This window comes from Anabrus simplex, chromosome 5, assembly GCF_040414725.1.
Source record: "Anabrus simplex isolate iqAnaSimp1 chromosome 5, ASM4041472v1, whole genome shotgun sequence".
In the NCBI taxonomy this organism is placed as follows: Eukaryota; Metazoa; Arthropoda; class Insecta; order Orthoptera; family Tettigoniidae; genus Anabrus; species Anabrus simplex.
In genome coordinates, this window is record NC_090269.1 from 251,607,116 (window position 1) to 251,625,345 (window position 18,230).

Below are 18,230 nucleotides of genomic sequence, written 5' to 3' on the forward strand. Positions count from 1 at the left end.
CCCTACGAGCGTCAATTGAAAAGACCTGCACCTGGCGAGCCGAAGTCCTCGGACACATCCCGGCACTAAAAGCCATACGACATTTCACTTCATTATTATTATTATTATTATTATTATTATTATTATTATTATTATTATTATTATTATTATACGGTTAAGCACCTTTCAAAGAAGACAATCCTGACTACAACCACCCCGTGGCTACTTGACAATATCTCCATGATACTGAAGTTCCATCGTCATGGCAATAAAAATAAAATCATGTGGATATGACTGTTTTAAAATAGAGTCGACCGTTTTCAAAATATCTGCAAGAATCCATTTTAAATCCTCTTAGTATCTCATTCATACATACATAATAAATGCATGCATGCATGCATGCATACATAATAAATAAATACATGCATCGAACTACATGACGTGGATAAGTGGTGTAACAAGCGACTAATGGGCTGCCCGCAGGCCTGTAGATTACGAGGTGATGCGTGGTCAGCGCGACGCATCCTCTTGGCCATTCTTTTTCGGCTTTCTAGACTAGGGGCGCTATCTCGCCGTCAGATAGATTCTCATTTTTCCTCGCGTAGCTTGAGTGGACTTCGAATCAGCTATCAGATCTAGGTAAAATCTCTGACTTGGCCGGGAAACGAACCTAGGACCACCAGATGTGCTGGTACCTTCAGACCGTGGAGCCAACTACATCATAATATCCAAACATTTTATTTATGGTAATATTCCTTGAGTCCAGAATTTCGATGTTTGAGTTGTTCAACCGGATAGCCCACCGACCTTCACACTTTTTTTTTTTTACTGGAGAAGAGAACTCGGCCAGTCAGCCATCTGCTTTTAATCTTAATAATATAAGCGTACCGCTTAGTGCATTCTTCGTTAATCCGTTCCATGCAAGGAGTTGATATTAGAGCGGAATATTGTCACGATCCAGCCTCGCTTCCCTCTCCCCAACCAAGCATAAAATATAGATGCAGATAAGTAGGATCGCGGTGGCAGTGGATCAATTAATTCCGAACATCCGTGGCACGAGGTTCGAATAACAAGAGGCTGCGTTAGGGTTGAAAGAGGTTGCTGGAGGGGGATAGGATCGGGGTGTCACGTGCTGCGACTATAGAGCTTCGAGAGAACAATTCCTGCGAGTTATCAGTGATATTCCAGCAGGCGGAATACTCTCAGTTGTAACAGTCTTCGGACCAGCCTTGGAGACGGAGCGCGTGGGGAACAATTCCTTCCACTTTATCAGTGATACTCAAGACGTAAATGACAGGCTCTCTCACTTCCACACGGTGTTTCGGACCAAACCCGTCGCGATGCTAAGCGGGGAGTGCCAAGTTCTAAGGCTTCTGTAGCGAGCAGCCATGCAGCAGCATCTGTTGATTCGAACGAACAAGCTAAGGCCTGTATTACACTATCACATTTCATTGCCACCAAAGTTTCATAATATATATATACGATAAAATATTTTACAGTGTAATATAGCATCTTTCATCACATCCAGCGCTGAGAGTTCTATGATAAAATTATGATCATCCTCATACCTTTGATCAGATCTGCAACAAAGAAGAAATAAAATGGCAGCAAAAAAAGTACGCATGGTCTGTTTTAACCACAAAATTTCTGATTTTGCATTATGAGTCACACGAAATGTTGCACAATTCAAAGCACAAAAAATATACAAACAGGAACAAAAGACAGTAAATATACAAGAACATTGCTGTAGTAATAATATGATAAAAGAATATAAAATAAACATATTTCTTTGTGTTCTATATTGTACAACAAAAACTGTAATATAAAATAAACATGTTGCCATTGATGCTCTCACGGCCCGTACTTATAGACATGATACTGTACAGGCTTTTGGGCTTATGCCGTGTCAAGAAAATAAGGTGAAATTCTTTACGTTTCGTAGAGAACTGTGCTCTGCGTCATCAGAAGAAATCTCGACTGTCCACGAGAAAGGCTTCTTAAACAATGACTCTTTAAATTTAGACGTTATAAATAATAGAAATGGAAATGGTACGTTCATTCGTCACCAGATGGCTCCCAGGACGTAGCACAGCGCTAGCGTTCGAAGCGAAAGATGACGGAACAATCAGAATCAGTCTAAGAGTTTCACGTAACATGTGTACGTAAAATATGATATTGACAGGTGTATGATACGACATAAGCCCAAGACCCTATACAGTTTCATGTCCAAAATAAACATGTTAAACAGCCTTCACGTTACTGAGAAATTGGCTGCGTGGTTTGGGTCACATAGCTATCAGCTTGCATTCGGGAGACAGTGGGTTCGAGCTCTTCTCTCGGCAACCATCAAGATGGGTTTACATGGTTTCCGATTTTCACACCAAGCAAATGCTTGGGCTGTACCTTAATTAAGGCCACGGCCGTTTCCTTCCCACCCCATCGTCGCCATAATACCTATATGTATCGGTGCGACGTAGAGCAAATTAAAAAAGTCCTTTCACGTATTCATTGTCATTGGTTTGTTGCCAGCTTCTCAGATTTCTGGAACTGTTTTTGAAACAGTATATTATGGTATTCTGGTACTGAACTTCTAACTTGTTAAACTTTCTCCACTACCTAAACATCTTAATGTTACCATAACATGATATATGACACTTACCGGGTTCCTCAAGTGAGTACGGGTGACTGAACCGAAATTATCATCATCCATTCTTAAGTATTTCGTGTATGACTTCACATCTTCGGATTTAAGTTCTCTCAATAGAGTTTCATGAATTGCCTTCGTATGTATTCTCTCTACCCAATCTCTAACCCAAATTCGTTATTTCTTCATTAGTATTTGAGATCATGGCATTTGTGGGCATTCATACGCAATAATTATGTGCTGTAGGACAAAATTACGATATTGTGGCTTCCGCTAAAATGTATTTCTGTGTTCTTCGAATTGATAGACATCTACATGATAATATAAGATCTCAATATCCTTTGAAATCCTAGAAAACGACTTTCCAAAATACATTTGTCATACAAAAGAGGACATTATTGCCTTAGAACGTCAATGTACTGTGACATGCAGGTAATGGGGAAAGTTTTCGAACTCTCCATTTCCCATGGTTTCGTATTTTTGCGATATTTTTACATAGGCTAACCTTTATCTCAGCTGTCGGTGATTTTCGACTCCGTTTTATGCTGCGATATTTCGGGGTGCTTTTTGGAAATTAAGTATTCCACAGCTAAAAATTGAGACGAAAGAAGAAATGCATACGGAGAAGAGATGTAATAAGAGTTTATAGGAAATAATAATAATAATAATAATAATAATAATAATAATAATAATTTTTTTTTGCTATGGGCTTTACGTCGCACCGACACAGATAGGTCTTATGGCGACGATGGGATAGGAAAGGCCTAGGAGTTGGAAGGAAGCGGCCGTGGCCTTAATTAAGGTACAGCCCCAGCATTTGCCTGGTGTGAAAATGGGAAACCACGGAAAACCATTTTCAGGGCTGCCGATAGTGGGATTCGAACCTACTATCTCCCGGATGCAAGCTCACAGCTGCGCGCCTCTACACGCACGGCCAACTCGCCCGGTTAATAATAATAATAATAATAATAATAATAATAATAATATTTTTACAGTCTCAGGTAATGTGCGGATGCATTTTGATTAGACGCCATTTAGGTGGCCTGCGTGACAATTTAGGCGTTCAGAGCACGGCTGAATTTTAACGGATAAACATCGAATGTGTTTCTGGAAATACTTTACATGTCGACATCGTACGATATTTAGTGCCAAATTATATTTTACTCCGTCATTTAAAATCTCAGTTAGCTCTGCTGGATTTGACCCGAATATTTTCGAATTCGAAGACGGCACTCTTCTACTGATCCTCACTTCGAGCATTGCGAGGACAAGCTTGCAGCTACACGAAACGTAGCACGGTCCATTTCATCAGTGTTTGCTCTTTAATATGTTTTGCTTCCCATCTTCTGATGAAGACAGATTTAAATCAGTTTGCTGCTGTTGCTTCTATTTCTTTGAGTATGGATAGAGTTTGATGGTATTCTGATCCCCAGGAGTCATCCTGCACATATTGCTAGACTCTCAACCTCTTTCTCTGTAAGAGTTAATGATTGTTATTCTGATACATTAAGCAGCCTCTGGGATGTTAAAATAACCATCATTTCTCTTTCACACAAAATCCACTTTCTTATTTGATGAGAACCGAGTTTGTAGTAAACATGTTCTGCACTGCCGCGTTAAGCTTTTGCAGATTGAATTAAAGTTCACGGAGGTTATCAAATGTGAGTGTTAAAGGAAAACTTGGAAAGAAATACCATTTCATTTAAGTTTGTGGAAAGTTATCTGTAAAAACAGCTGTTTCGTACACGTGGAGCAGCGTTCCGTTGTGAAATGTTACACAACTTTCTACATGGCAGGTTTTAAGGAGTGTACACGTAATTTATCAACAGTCTTGCTTTTTTCTTCGAAAGGCTGGAGAGAAGTCGACGAAGTAGATGTCCGTATATGTCTTCCAAATGTATGCTGGGATAAAATTGCATATATTTTCCTCTAAAATGATGATACAAACTATTTAGACTAGATTATGTGTCCATTTCACTAAATTATTTTACAATTATTGCTGCTTATTCATTTTTTCCTTAGCATCAATCAGATATAAACCCATTAGGAAATACAAGGCTCAATTCGCAATATTAAGGCAAAATTGTGTATAACGTGTTTTAAGAATGATTATCAAAATAATACTGGAAAATGGGGGCCGATGACCTTTGATGTTAGGCCCCTTAAAACAACAGGCATCATCATCATCAACAATACTGGAAAAAGTGTGACTTATATTTGTATTTAGTAGGCCGTACTTCAAAACAATATTATACGAGGGCAGATCAGAAAATAAGTTGCACTTACCAGTTATGGCCATTTATTACACCACCTATACAACAGCAACATGACTGTAACGACATACACTGTAACGTCGCTTTTCCACATAGATTCCAAGAGACTCCTAACATTTATGTGAACGCACAACCAACTTGTCGATGACGGATGCATAGAAATTTCCTCCAGCGTTCTGCAACCGCTCGGAGACAGCGGCCTTCACCTCCTCATCGGTCTGGAAACGTCGACCACCGAGCTCCGTTTTGAGCTCACCGAACAGATGAAAGTCACATGGCGCAAGGCCAGGACTGTAGGGTGGATGTTGCCAGTCCTCCCACTTGAAACGCTGCAGCAGTTCTCTCGTTTGGCGGGCCTTGTGAGGTGTTGCGTTATCGTGCAACAAAATCACATCGGCGCTCAATTTCCCCCCGGTGCTTCTCTTTAATCGCTTTACGCAACCGGTGCAACGTTTGACAACACGACGCCGCGTTGATCGTCGTTCCTTTCGGCATAAATTCCACGTGCAGCAAACCCTCCATGTCAAAGAACACTGTTGCCATAACCTTACCGGCTGAAGGTTGAACTTGGACCTTCTTTCGTTGTGGTGATGAGGGGTGCACCCATTCCATTGATGTTCGCTTCGTCTGGGGGGTGAAGTGGTGGACTCACGTTTCGTCGCCTGTGACGATTCGCCGCAGAAACCCGTTGCCGTCTGCGGCATAGCGTTGCAAAAATGCCAGGGAGGATTGGAAACGTTGCCCCTTGTGCTCATCGGTGATAAGACGTGGGACCTATCTTTGACACAGCTTACGATATCCACGGTCTTCGTGAACAATGGCGAACACACTGCCATACGACATGTTCAGCTGCGTCGCGATTTCTCTCAGTTTAATGCGCCGGTTCAGTCTAATGATCGCATTCACACTGTTGACCTTTGCATGGGTCCTGGACGTTGCGGGCCTGCCTTCGCGATGGTTGTCCGTGATATCCGTGCGTCGGGCTTCGAAATGCTGACACCACTTTACGATACCTTGCCAGGAAATGGCCCGCTCCCCATACACAGCACTAATTTCACGATGAATGTCCGTGCAATTCTTCCTTTTGGCCCATAGGAATCGGATTGTCGCACGCAACTCATATTTGGAGTGAACGTCCAGTTGACGCGCCATTGCATTTGGTCGCTATTCACACAGTACTAGACGATATACCACAGCGACCTGCCTAACAGACGTGTGGGCAGTGTCCGTCCCTTTCTCCGCTGTGCCCACGTTTGCGAGACACAGCGCGCTACTGCAACGAATTAGTTCAACTAACTTTTTGATCCACCTACGTAACTTATTTTTTCAATTAATTCAAGTAGGCTAACTGTAATACTTCGGCTTAATCCACAGCAGTCCTGGTAATTCTGCTACATGTATGTCTAATTCCGGCGTAATCCATTAATTCGTTGCCTGTTACGTTGCAAATAATACTACTTGAAAGTGGGTGTAAGTATTATAGAAGAGCTCGCCTTAAAGAGGCTTGTCTTCTAGACAGAGCACATACTGAAGTTCCTTGATACTACAATCAAAGGTTTCAGTTGCTCAATTTACAACCTTCACCTCTGCAGTACAAGACGTTTAGAGAACGTAATAACTAATAAGCAGATCAGACCTTCTCCTCACATTGTGGTGCAGCCACTGAAAAGTTAATTACTGCGGAATTCGCCTATTGTGCATTAATCGGAGCCCCTTGCATATGAGTGCCATAGATGAACACTGAGAAATATAATAACGTATAAAACTCTCAATGTATAACTGAGTAAACAGTTGCATGTAATCTATCTCTATTATTTAATTTACAAGTTTTCAAGATTATTTAAAACATTTTAACACAAAGGAAAATGTCAATATAAATGCACGACACAACAGTAAATAAGTAATTTTAAGGAATTCAGTAAAGGTTAATAGTACGTCGTAATAATATTAATTTTTGTTGCAAAGAAGGAAGAGAAACTTATAATCTATATTCTGAAATCAAATATGGACTGTCAACAAGGTTATTGCACAATATTTTTTAAGTATCATAATAATAATAATAATAATGTTATTTGTTTTACGTCCCACTAACTACTTTTTAAGGTCTTCGGAGACGCCGAGGTGCCGGAATTTAGTCCCGCAGGAGTTCTTTTACGTGCCAGTAAATCTACCGACACGGGGCTGTCGTATTTGAGCTCCTTCAAATACCACCGGACTGAGCCAGGATCGAACCTGCCAAGTTGGGGTTAGAAGGCCAGCGCCTTAACCGTCTGAGCCACTCAGCCCGGCATTTTTTAAATATCAAGACAGCTGGAGCCTTTAGCCTGCTGGCTAGAGTTTCACAAGCAAATGTTGTCAGCGTTTTGAGATAGTTGTCATTTTTCAGGTAAATTCCTGTTATTTTGTTCTGAGAAAGTCTCAAAAACTTGATCTGCACACTGCATCCTTTCAGTACCTACACTATATTTCCAAATGACAACAGTATACTTCAACCTGCTTCCTACACATCTGTTAAAACACTACTATCATACTGTTGGGGTTATTGAAGTCCTGGGAACATCTTCTGATAAAAATTAACATATGCAACGTAAATGAAATCATTTATGTGAGAACAGTAAGTTAGTTTTGACCTGTTAATTATATTATCAGAGGACATCTTTGTTCAATATACCTGTGTAATTAAGCCAGTTTACGCGGAACCGTACTGAACTGTGCTGTTGAGTTTCACTGCTATGAGCCAGTATATAACGGGTAGAGTAGCAAAATACAATCAGAACAATGGGGGAATGAAAATTGAATAAAGGTAAGGCAGAGACGAAACACACAACTAGAAGTGAGGATATGTACCGTATATGGAGCTTTACTAGACGCTGCGATTTAGTTGAAGTGCAGATTCGATTAATTACTGTATTTAAAAATTTGATTACTTCCACTTAAGACTTATGTAATATACGTAATAAATTATATTTCATTATTTCTTGTACAGTTTTAGTGTTTTTTTCATCTTTAGTATTTTGAATGATAAATAACTGTCTACAGTAAATTAATACTCTCTTCTCTGGTGATAGTCAGTCAGTCGGTCAGTCAGTCAGTCAGCCAATCATTTATTCAGCTGAAGACTAGACGCGATCGGATAACTTTCAACACATTCTCACTCGACAAAGCTTACTGATCACACCACGATATTTAAATTTATGGCAGATCCAGATATAAATAATATACTCAGGTAAGCTATCAAGTAGTACAATACATTATGACAAATTCTAAAATAATAAAACTGAGTTTTAAGTGTTCAGATTTAATCCTAGAAGGCTTCACTTAAGTTAAAAAATACCTACCCCGCGTTTTGTTCCTGAAGAACTACTCAGCCTTTGAAGACAAATGTGGAGGTATCTAATTCGAAGAAAGTAGTAACCTAGCTGTCTAAAACTGACATTAATTACAGTGGCATCACTGGTGCTGGTCAAGGGACACAGGAATTCAAGTCTCCATGAATGAATCAACCGTCAACATAATTCTTCATTTACAACTGGTCTCGACAAGAATATCCGAATTCTTGCCCAAATCTGTCCAGGCCTCCAACAGATATTTTTGCACCAACAAACAGCCTAACTTAAATTCTAATCTTGTGTTACAAATATTGTTATATTTTATAGGTTTTTCAAGGTGTAAAGTATTCTTGAATTTTACTTTTTTCCTAAGCACAATTCATGTACCACTTTCCGAGTGTCCGTGCAATTCTATAACGAATTTGTGGCGTCCCTCAGGAAGTAATCTGGCTGGCTGGCAATGCATTATATGATCAGCGCATTACTCTCACTTCTGAGGGCAGTGAAACCAGCAATATCCTGATTAATTTATACTTAAGAAATCAAGGTTCACGGTAATGTAATTCACTACCAACGTTTCCCTCCTGCTGGCAACTCCAGTGCGGTAGAAACGCTTACGGGAAAGCGATAGAGTGGCATTCGATGTTGACAAGTGAAATAAAGATATAGCTGCCATTTAGCTAGTGGGGTTAGGTCCTCTGGAGTTGAGTGGTTCGGTAATGGGTCGCAGGGTGCTACGAACATTAGTCGACACGCCGTAACCACTTCGTGTGGCCATTTGCGTGTGTGGTGGTTATATTTCAATTTATTTCTTAGCAGGGAATCATGTCAAAAGTACGTCAAAATCCAAAACGCCTTTGGGTCCCTTTATAGTTTCTTCGGAGTGGACCACTACAAGAGGAAGTATTATTGCAGTAGAGTGAGAAGTAAAAATACATAGACCTACAGTATTAAAGAGGAAGGAGTGACCTTCACTGCTTCTCATCTTGTTCCACAAGCAGTACACAGTGTCAAGCTGAAACCATGATAGGGTGAACATTTGGAACGAACTGAAATTTCAATCATTCTCTGACAATTCCACCTGAGGGAGATATTTCTTCAGATTTCAGAACGTAAATTCATTCCTCCGATGAAGAATATTATACACTGTGCAGTTATTGAATGCTGGTATATTTTACTGTCGCTGAGTACATTGGACTGAATGTACCGCTGTGTGGAGTAAGAAAGAGACATCGTGGAGGACGAGTTGACGTGACTATATGGACTGAGAAGGGGAAGAAAAGAAGACTGAAGTGGTATGGACACCTATAACGAGAGGCAGCGAAAAGCCATCGCACTATGCCAGGACGTCGGGTGTGCCGATTGTCCGCAATCCATTGCTTGACTCACTGTAACAGCGTGAGTGAGCGTTGCATTATGGTAGGGCTAAATTATTTGTGAAGACTTAATGAATTTTGAAGACCTTTCATCAAATCACCTGTTAAAAAACGATATCCACCGTTCTCGATCAAGTTAATTTCTCGAAGCAAAGGTGAGCGTGTACAGATCTAACCCCTGTTCTTTTTTCTTTGCTAGTGGCTTTACGTCGCACCGTCACAGATAGGTCTTATAACGACGACGGGGTAGGAAAGGCCCAGGAGTTAGAAGGAAGCAGCCGTGGCCTTAATTAAGGTACAGCCCCAACATTTGACTGGTGTGAAAATGGGAAACCACGGAAAACTATCTTCAGGGCTGTCGACAGTGGGATCCGAATCCACTATCTCCCGCATGCAAGCTCACAGCCGCGTGCCCCTGACCGTACGGCCAACTCGCGCAGTTCACCCTGTTCTAACATGGTGATCAGATTACGAATGTGTAAGCTTTTGACATTCACTCTCCACTGCGTCATATTGACATGGGGAAAAGAGTCTTTTCTTCACTGAATATTCTGTAAGTACCAAACGTCGTGTTGATAAAATAGTTGCCATTTAATTATTACTGTGATCCCATCACTGGAGGTGGCGTGGTGCGAGTTTTGAAGTAGCCCCTACATTCCTTGGCAAGGTCCAACAAGGGCTAAGTAACTTACTGATCGCAGAACATCGAGAAAGTATCAAAATGAATCTTAGTTCAATACTCGTTTTTTTCACTATTTGATGAGTTAATTTATACGAGATTTGGGTTATCGTTACCATGGTGTTCGTAGTTCGAATCTTGACCAAGATGGAATTTTAAAAATATAGGACCATCTCCTGTGGTTCGGATTGTTCGTAAAACTGAATATTCTGTAACTCATGATCTTAAGATTAAGAGTGAAGTATATCTGTAAACCTGCTCATAACCGTTCCCGGATCATGTAAAAATGAAACATTGTTCGTTTGACCTTGAAATTTTAAGGTTTCATGTACCTAATGGGTGTGTAGCACGTTTCATTATCATTCCAGTAAAGGGCAGTTTTTTTGTTGCGTTTATTCCAATTGTGCTAGTTTGGTCGTTAGTGTCAGGAGCTCCTCATCAATTCGAATCTGAGATATTACACGTACTTAGACGTTGCTTGTCAGAGGGCAACCTACCATATTACAACTCATTAGTACAACATCGTAATGGAGTCCCTGAAATAATGTATTATGTGTAACGTTCAGTGACGTCAGACTTGTGGCGGGCGAGAACGAGAGATCGATAGTATCTATGTGTGAGCGCGGTGCGCGGGAAGATGATAATAGTCGGCGTAAATAAATGATCAGATGTTCAAGAGTATCATCGACATTAATGGAGGTCACACACCCCTCGGCAGAAAATTATTGCTCTTATGACGGACTTCAGTTATAGTGTGAAACACGTCCGATAATCTTCGTGCAAGTGGTGGCCGCAGTTGACAATTTGTGCGGTTAAATTGAGAGTGAAACAGACGTGATCACCATGTTTCGCACCAGGACTTGAAATGAATAAACAACTTGTAATCAGTCTTAGAATGATCACAGTGAGATTTAAACCTGCGGCTGATTTCACCCTGTTCCAGACTCTCAAACCAGTCTTTGTGGATGAAGTGTAATTTGATTATTAATAATAATAATAATAATAATAATAACGATAGAAACCGTCCGAATTCTTGGTTGCATGGTCATTTTTGTGGTCTTCTTTCGCAGAGGTCCCCAGGTTCGATTCCGGGGCCGGGGAATTTATCGGCATGTTATTAAGTCCTCTGACTCGGTGGCGGGGTGTTTATGGTCGTCTTATACGCAACTTATCTTCATACACACGAAATACGTATCACTACCAACCACCACAGCGACACACAACGGTCAACACATCCCTTCACATATGGTTGGCCATCTAGCCGTAAAACTAGACCAAATCCACATGTAATGTTAACGTTAAGTAAATGGGAGAAATTCAGGAAGAATAATATTAAGAACATTCGTATTATAAAGAATTAAACCCGAAAAACTGTCTGAATTTTTTGTCTGTAATTGTGATTTTCTAGGGTTATGACTGGGACTGAAACAGACTTGACCTTATGCTTCGTATCAGGACTTGAAAATAGTGGTTCAGTAATCCTTCCATATAGTCCTGGATGACTGTACCCTGCTCCAGTCCCTAAAATCAGTTTTTGTGGAAGAATAAATTTAATAATAATAATAAATTGTTTAAATCGACAAAATTTCTTCTAATAAAAGCCCATATCGGAGGATAGCTACACCTTATGAAAATGGGGATAAATATTGTAAAAATACGGCTACAAAACATATCTTGTTAAATGCCAACGGCCGTAGCCGTGTTGAAACACCGGATCCCGTGAGATCTCCGAAGTTAAGCAACATTGGGCGTGGTCAGGAGTTGGATGGGTTGCCACGCGCTGTTGGTGGGGGGTAAGGGAATGGAGGAGCGGAAAGAAACTGGCCACCCTACCTCACGTACACTCCGGCTCAGGAACACCTCTGCGGAGGTTCGGACCTGCCTTCGGGCAGAATAACCCTTACCTTACCTATCTTCGTCATCAATATTCTTTTAAAAATAGAAAAGCGGAGATAATGTGATGCTGGTGGTGATCGTTATATTAAGGGGTATTACAATCTTTCTAGAGAGGACTGATATATGTTCTGCATTTTCAAAAACTGTTGAGCGCCGATCAATGTGAATACATCCAAGAGAGCGATTCAATCAACGTTAGTGAATTCAGGCTAAACTGTTGTAGATAAAAATATTGCATTTGTTATTCGTAATTAGGGGATGATTGTTTTGTACGTGGGAGTAAAGTATGTTTTAAATCCCATGTTTATGTCGTTACCTCTATGGAAATGCAGGTGTAATCGCATTATATTCAATAGATGGTTCTACGATGATACCTCGGACAATACAGAATCAGTTACCGCTCATATTTTTCAACATACCTCACTGTTACTGTACTTTCCGGCTCTCATTTGGGGTGTCATGATGAATTTATTTTGTTAATAATAATTTAGAAAATTAGTGTGCAAACTACAAACGCATCGGCTGGATTTAAATGGTTTATTATTTATGTATGTATTTAATTTATTAAGGCCAGGTCCACGATACTGTAGTATTTGCAGAGCACTATGTCTACTGGTAATGGTTTGAACAACTTCGTTACTTTGGTTGAGTTGTCTCAATCACTTCATTCACTTTGACAATAAAAATTAGCAGAGATATGAGCGATGCTATTCCCTGGGAAGTCAGTCCCTTTAAGGCAGGCCTGGCGAAAAGGTGATTAACTGCCCGGTTACTGTGTGCCTATAGGTAGTGCAACGTACGTAGCACCTGTCTAAGGTACGGAAACCGAAAGGGAAAATGAAGCCACAGTCTCAGTGAGGTATGTTCAGTATACTTACGCCAAATGTGATAAATAGAATTCCGTACAGTACAGGGCTACAGCGTATTCACCGCCCAAGAAGGAAGTGAAAAACCATAGGACACCTAAGTCTAAACTGCGTTGTCTTCAGACCTTCTCAGTGACAGCCTTTAAAAATCAGTAATTACCGGGCGAGTTGGCCGTGCGGTTAGGGGCGTGAAGCTGTGAGTTCGCAGCCCTGAAGATGTTTTTCCGTGGTTTCCCTTTTTCACACCAGGCAAATGCTGGGACTGTACCTTAATTAAGGTCACGGCCGCTTCCTTCCAACTCCTAGCCTTTTCCTATCCCATCATCGCCAAAGTCCTTAAACAGTGCTCCCATTTTACAAGGAAATTTCGCATCATTCTCTCTCCCCCCTCCCGTACGGATCGTGTGAACGCAGGTGTATAAAACATCCCAACAGTTGTTTCTGAGAATTGCACCAGAACGTGTGTCCGACTGTTTCTTGTGTATTATTGTGAATTACGCAACCGATTGGAAAATGAAATATTCGGTTGAACAGCGAATTTATATGGTGGAATGTTAATTGAAAAGAGATAGCTATAGACGATGCGTTCGGAGATTTGCTGGTAAATATCCTGACTCTAGCATTCCTACAAAATATTGCGTTTCAAAGTCGGTAAAATATCGGTGTACATCAGGTTCACTTTGTGATGTACAGAGGGAGCAGGAAAGTCACATTAAGTGAAGATAAACTTGGCGGTATTCGCACGTGGTTAAAAGTAAGTCCCGGAAAATCACTTAATCGTCTAGCGCAGGAAACCACCATGGTTTTGGCCTATAAAGTGACCAGACTCTTGAAATTTCGACCATATAAATAAGGTTTGTGAAGGAATTTCACCAAGCAGATTTTCTATATTTGTACAGTTAATATGTTCGATTCAGAGGGCATCGCAGACTGATATGTAACAGGTATTTTGGATCAGTGAGGAATGCAATGAAAAACTCCTTATTTCCCAAGTACGCCTCTTCAGTAATGCCTAGACCAATTGTGACAGTTAATGGCACAAGCTTAGGGAATCCGTTCAGCCTTAAGTCAAAGGACTGGAAGAAAAAATAAAGACAAACATACTTTTTTATCTACAGAGGAATCTTGGGCTTTAGATACTATTATACATTTGGAAATTCAAAAGGTTGTGCAGAAACTGAAGTAGCTCTAAGGGTGTCGAAATACGATAACTTTCGAATAGGAACATACAGTCTAGGAGGAAGAAAGCTTGACTCAGGGCAAACCTGCCTTTAGTTTGGTGGGTGACTGTTCGAACAACAGAGCAGCAATCAGTTTCCAGTGTGTAGCTTCACTTTGTACACAAACGACTATCACTTCATCTGTATTTAATTGCCCTTTTGTTGTTCCTGATATTTTCAGGCTCACCCTGACGAAGATTTTTCCATTCAAAAGTTGTTATACTGCGATTCCCTTCTATCTATTTTCAGTTTTTAGCGCTACCTTTAGAACGACTTTGTATAAGGTAATGTAATATATACAGTACACCCCAAGTCTTTCACATTTAAACACTGTTAAATGTCAACAGACTGCGTCGGGTATCGATCTGCCAAACTTGAGTATATGAGGCAATGGTAAAAAGCCAGTCTAATACGATCATAGTGTTTCAGATCTGATCTGTAAGTAGGAAGTAAAACAATTACTCCCTACGGTAACATTTTCATATGGACTACTGCAAGTAGACACTGTGACATTGGGTTTGCCTGAAATATACGTGTCCTGTATCAGATATCTGCTATGACTAATTACATTCCAAATAGTTGTTTGTGTGATCAGTAATTGTGCCGTGAATTAATGATGTGTTATTCCTGGACGAGGGCATGTATTCCTGTTATATGTACTGGAAATGTAAAATTGCGATAGTCGTTTCCAACAGAAATATTGGCAACGTATTTTTCAAACAGCATGAAACAAGAGTGGTGCGATTAATGAGTATGACATGTTGTTGTGCGTAATATTTTACTGACATCACTCGCTGACGTCTGCTCTCAGTAGGAGGGCATTTTCTTCACATATGACTGTGACTCACGATAAATGGTGGCAACTGATGTCAATATGTAACCTCTATAGAAACACACACAGATGCGGATAATTTTAAAATGAACAGGCTCTTCTTTCTTGAATAGAAATATCCGTGGTGTCTCCACTTCAAGATTTTATTTATATGATACTTCTGATGAAATGTTTAGTGTATTCTTGTTTAAAGTCGTTTGAGAAGTTCGGTCGACTGAACTTCATTCATGTTCCCCATAAGGGTCACGCAAGGCTCTATCATAAGCCCTTTTTATTTGTACAAATAAATGATTTGCTTAATAAAATATGCCCTAATACCTATTCAGTTTCATATGCAGATTAACTGCATTGTAAATGAGGCCAATATAGTCGATGAGCTCAATGTAATAAGTAGGGAATGAATCCAGAAGTTAAATGGTTATCCGCAAATAAGTCTTTGGTAAATGATAGACTCAGCCAATAATATTTAATTATGATAATGAATTATTACGTACACATCTAAATCCACGGGTAAACTGAGACGCTCACATAGTTTTTTATTTCAATAAAACTATTAAGGGTGAGGTACTTTTTAAGGGACATCAGAGATAAAATTCCCAATATGTATTTTTCTAAATGCCCTGTCTGCATTCTTTCAAAATGTTATCCAGTACCGAAATCTACTGTGGGGAAACTGCAGCCGGATTACTGAAGTTCAACTTTTTCAGAAAAAGGCACTACGTATTGTAACAAAATCTCATAAGACTGCTCACAACAGGCTTCAGTTTGTTAAGCTTGTTAAGCTATTATTATTGTTATGAACACACAAAATTCATAATGCTCTGCTTATGACACATGAAGAAACCGGTAACATCAGACTCAGAAGTGATGTTCACAGTTACAACAACAGGTCACTTAATAAAGTCGATTTCCCTCGTTATGGGCTACAAAATACAGTTTCAAACCATTTCAATGTTCAGTTTTTTAAAAGAACTATTATTGAATGTATTCATATATAGATTATGCAGTTGTTATTCATCCTTTTTACTCAATACAGGAACACTTCGAAATTATCATATTTGCTACATATTTAAATGACTTATTTTTGCCAATATGCGTATGCACACTTATGGTTTTATTTCTTTTGATAATATTTGTTGCAGGTTACTTGCTGATTGAATAACAATTCTATTCCATTCCATTCTGTTGTGAATTCGCCTGCACGAATAGGGCATTCAGTTATTCGTCAGTTTTCTCTTCCTGGACAGCTGACCCGTTACAATATATAGGCCTATGTATATATTTAATTACTCACCTCAATCAACTAGGCCCTGCAGCTGTGCTGACTGACTGAAAAACATGGGATACTGCCACCAATAGCTAGGTAACAGTGAAAAGCTTTTCGCTAAAATCCGTTGTATACCATTTAGGAACCACGATATTATAATAAATAACCATAGGCTGTAAGTAATTACAAATAGCATTTTATATAGATTGTGATCGTTCTTTGTTTCCTTGACAATAATTGTTCATGATCCATGACAGTGTAGTGATATTCTACAAAATTGTTTTGTTGGTCGTATCTTACCAAGATACTTGACTCATTTTTATAACTGGATACATGTGAATTTTACTGTCCACTGAGCAGTAAGAAACATTTTAAGGTCGGACCCTAAACAACATTCCTTTTCTGTTCTTTTCAGGTACGTATTATGTTCACTACGGAGCGTCACGGCAATCACTCGAGAATGTTGCGCGACCTTTCTGTTTTTATATGATCGTGAGAAAGAAGAATGCAGATACCTCTATTGAGTAGGTAAGAAAACAACATGTCCGACTGAGAACAATTTGAAATTCAACATATAGCAGAGAGTTCCTGCTGGCCAATTAATTCAAAGGATTTAAGTCATTTTTGAGGTGAATTCGAATTTCTTTCCCATGTTAACATAGGTACCGAATTCTTCTACCTCTTCTCTTACCAAATTTATTTGTTCGTGTGTTGTGTAGTTATTCCTCATATGTCTGCATAATTGTTCTATAATATTAGGCAAAGTGAAATATCTTATCTTCTCGTTACGGTGCATTTGCACAGATGTTTATACAAGCTGTTATGTCTCTGGCCCTAACAAAAATTATGACTAGAAGCTTTTCAATCGTCTAATCATTAGACCTGGACTATATAATAATAATTGTACCGCGCGGTACACCCCTACGCCGCAGTTTTAAATCTTGCTCCAGTAAATCCTCCTTTACAGGAGAAACTCTGAACTTTAAAAACTGGATCAACTCATAAGTTTCTCAGAAGATGTCACTACCGTAAATTTTGTGATTTCGAAGTTGTCAATACTGTGTGGATTACAACTTGTTTTGTTTTCCATTGATCAAAAAGTGTGGATGTTCTCTTATAGATGTCTCTACTAAAAAACTATGATCATGTACCCTGGTGCTAAGTGAAGGAACCTTTTTGAAGAAATTTTGTATTCATAAGTTTTCTCTTTACTAAATTTCGTTCATTCGTTTGTTGGTTGGCAATATTAATCTTTTCTTTCCGCCAGTTTTGAATTGAGCCAATCCAGATTTTCTGTAATTAATATTTGACCAATCATGTCTTTCTTCTTCGATTTTGAGTGTACTGTCTACACTGACCAATAAAATTGAGTGAGTGTGGCTGTTTTATTCATGAAAGGTCTCGAATTTTCCCCGAGGGTATAAAAACTGCTGATTTTCTTGTCTCTCGGCCACTTCATCAACTTATAACCTAGTGTATGGACATGTAGCAGGAGGCGGGAAGCGCCTCTATCATCAGGCAGCAGCTCTTCAATAAGGCAATGGCCATTTAACATCTTTATTTCTTGCTAGCTCAGCAGTTTAACCCTCGGGAAAGGTCCGAATCCCTTTACAATGTAAACTATCTTTCCGACATGTAATTTGTTTTTGCCGTTTGATGTAAAAACTTCATTAAATCTGTAACAGGAATTCGGGGATAGAGAGTGCTTCACCCTCTCGAGCTCCCCTTCATATTGGTTTGCGGTGAATACGTTTGGTAACTGGTTTTCTTCCCTTCTGTAATACCTTAAATTTTTTCTTATACGAGTCACCTCCATAGTTTGGGAATAGCCCCTGTTTCATCGACCTAGTGCCTCTTAGGTTTTAAGAA

At 39.7% G+C, this 18,230-nt stretch overlaps 1 protein-coding gene across 1 annotated transcript in view; it reads left to right on the plus strand.

Moving 5' to 3' along the window:
• Nucleotides 1-16,773: 16,773 nt before the first annotated feature.
• The window catches only part of LOC136873955 (Krueppel-like factor luna), a 1,015,772-nt gene continuing 1,014,315 nt past the window's right edge, over nucleotides 16,774-18,230 (plus strand). Inside the window, exon 1 of the mRNA XM_067147350.2 lies at nucleotides 16,774-16,889. The gene's annotated coding sequence lies outside the window, so the exon portion shown is untranslated. The remainder of the gene's footprint in view (nucleotides 16,890-18,230) is intronic.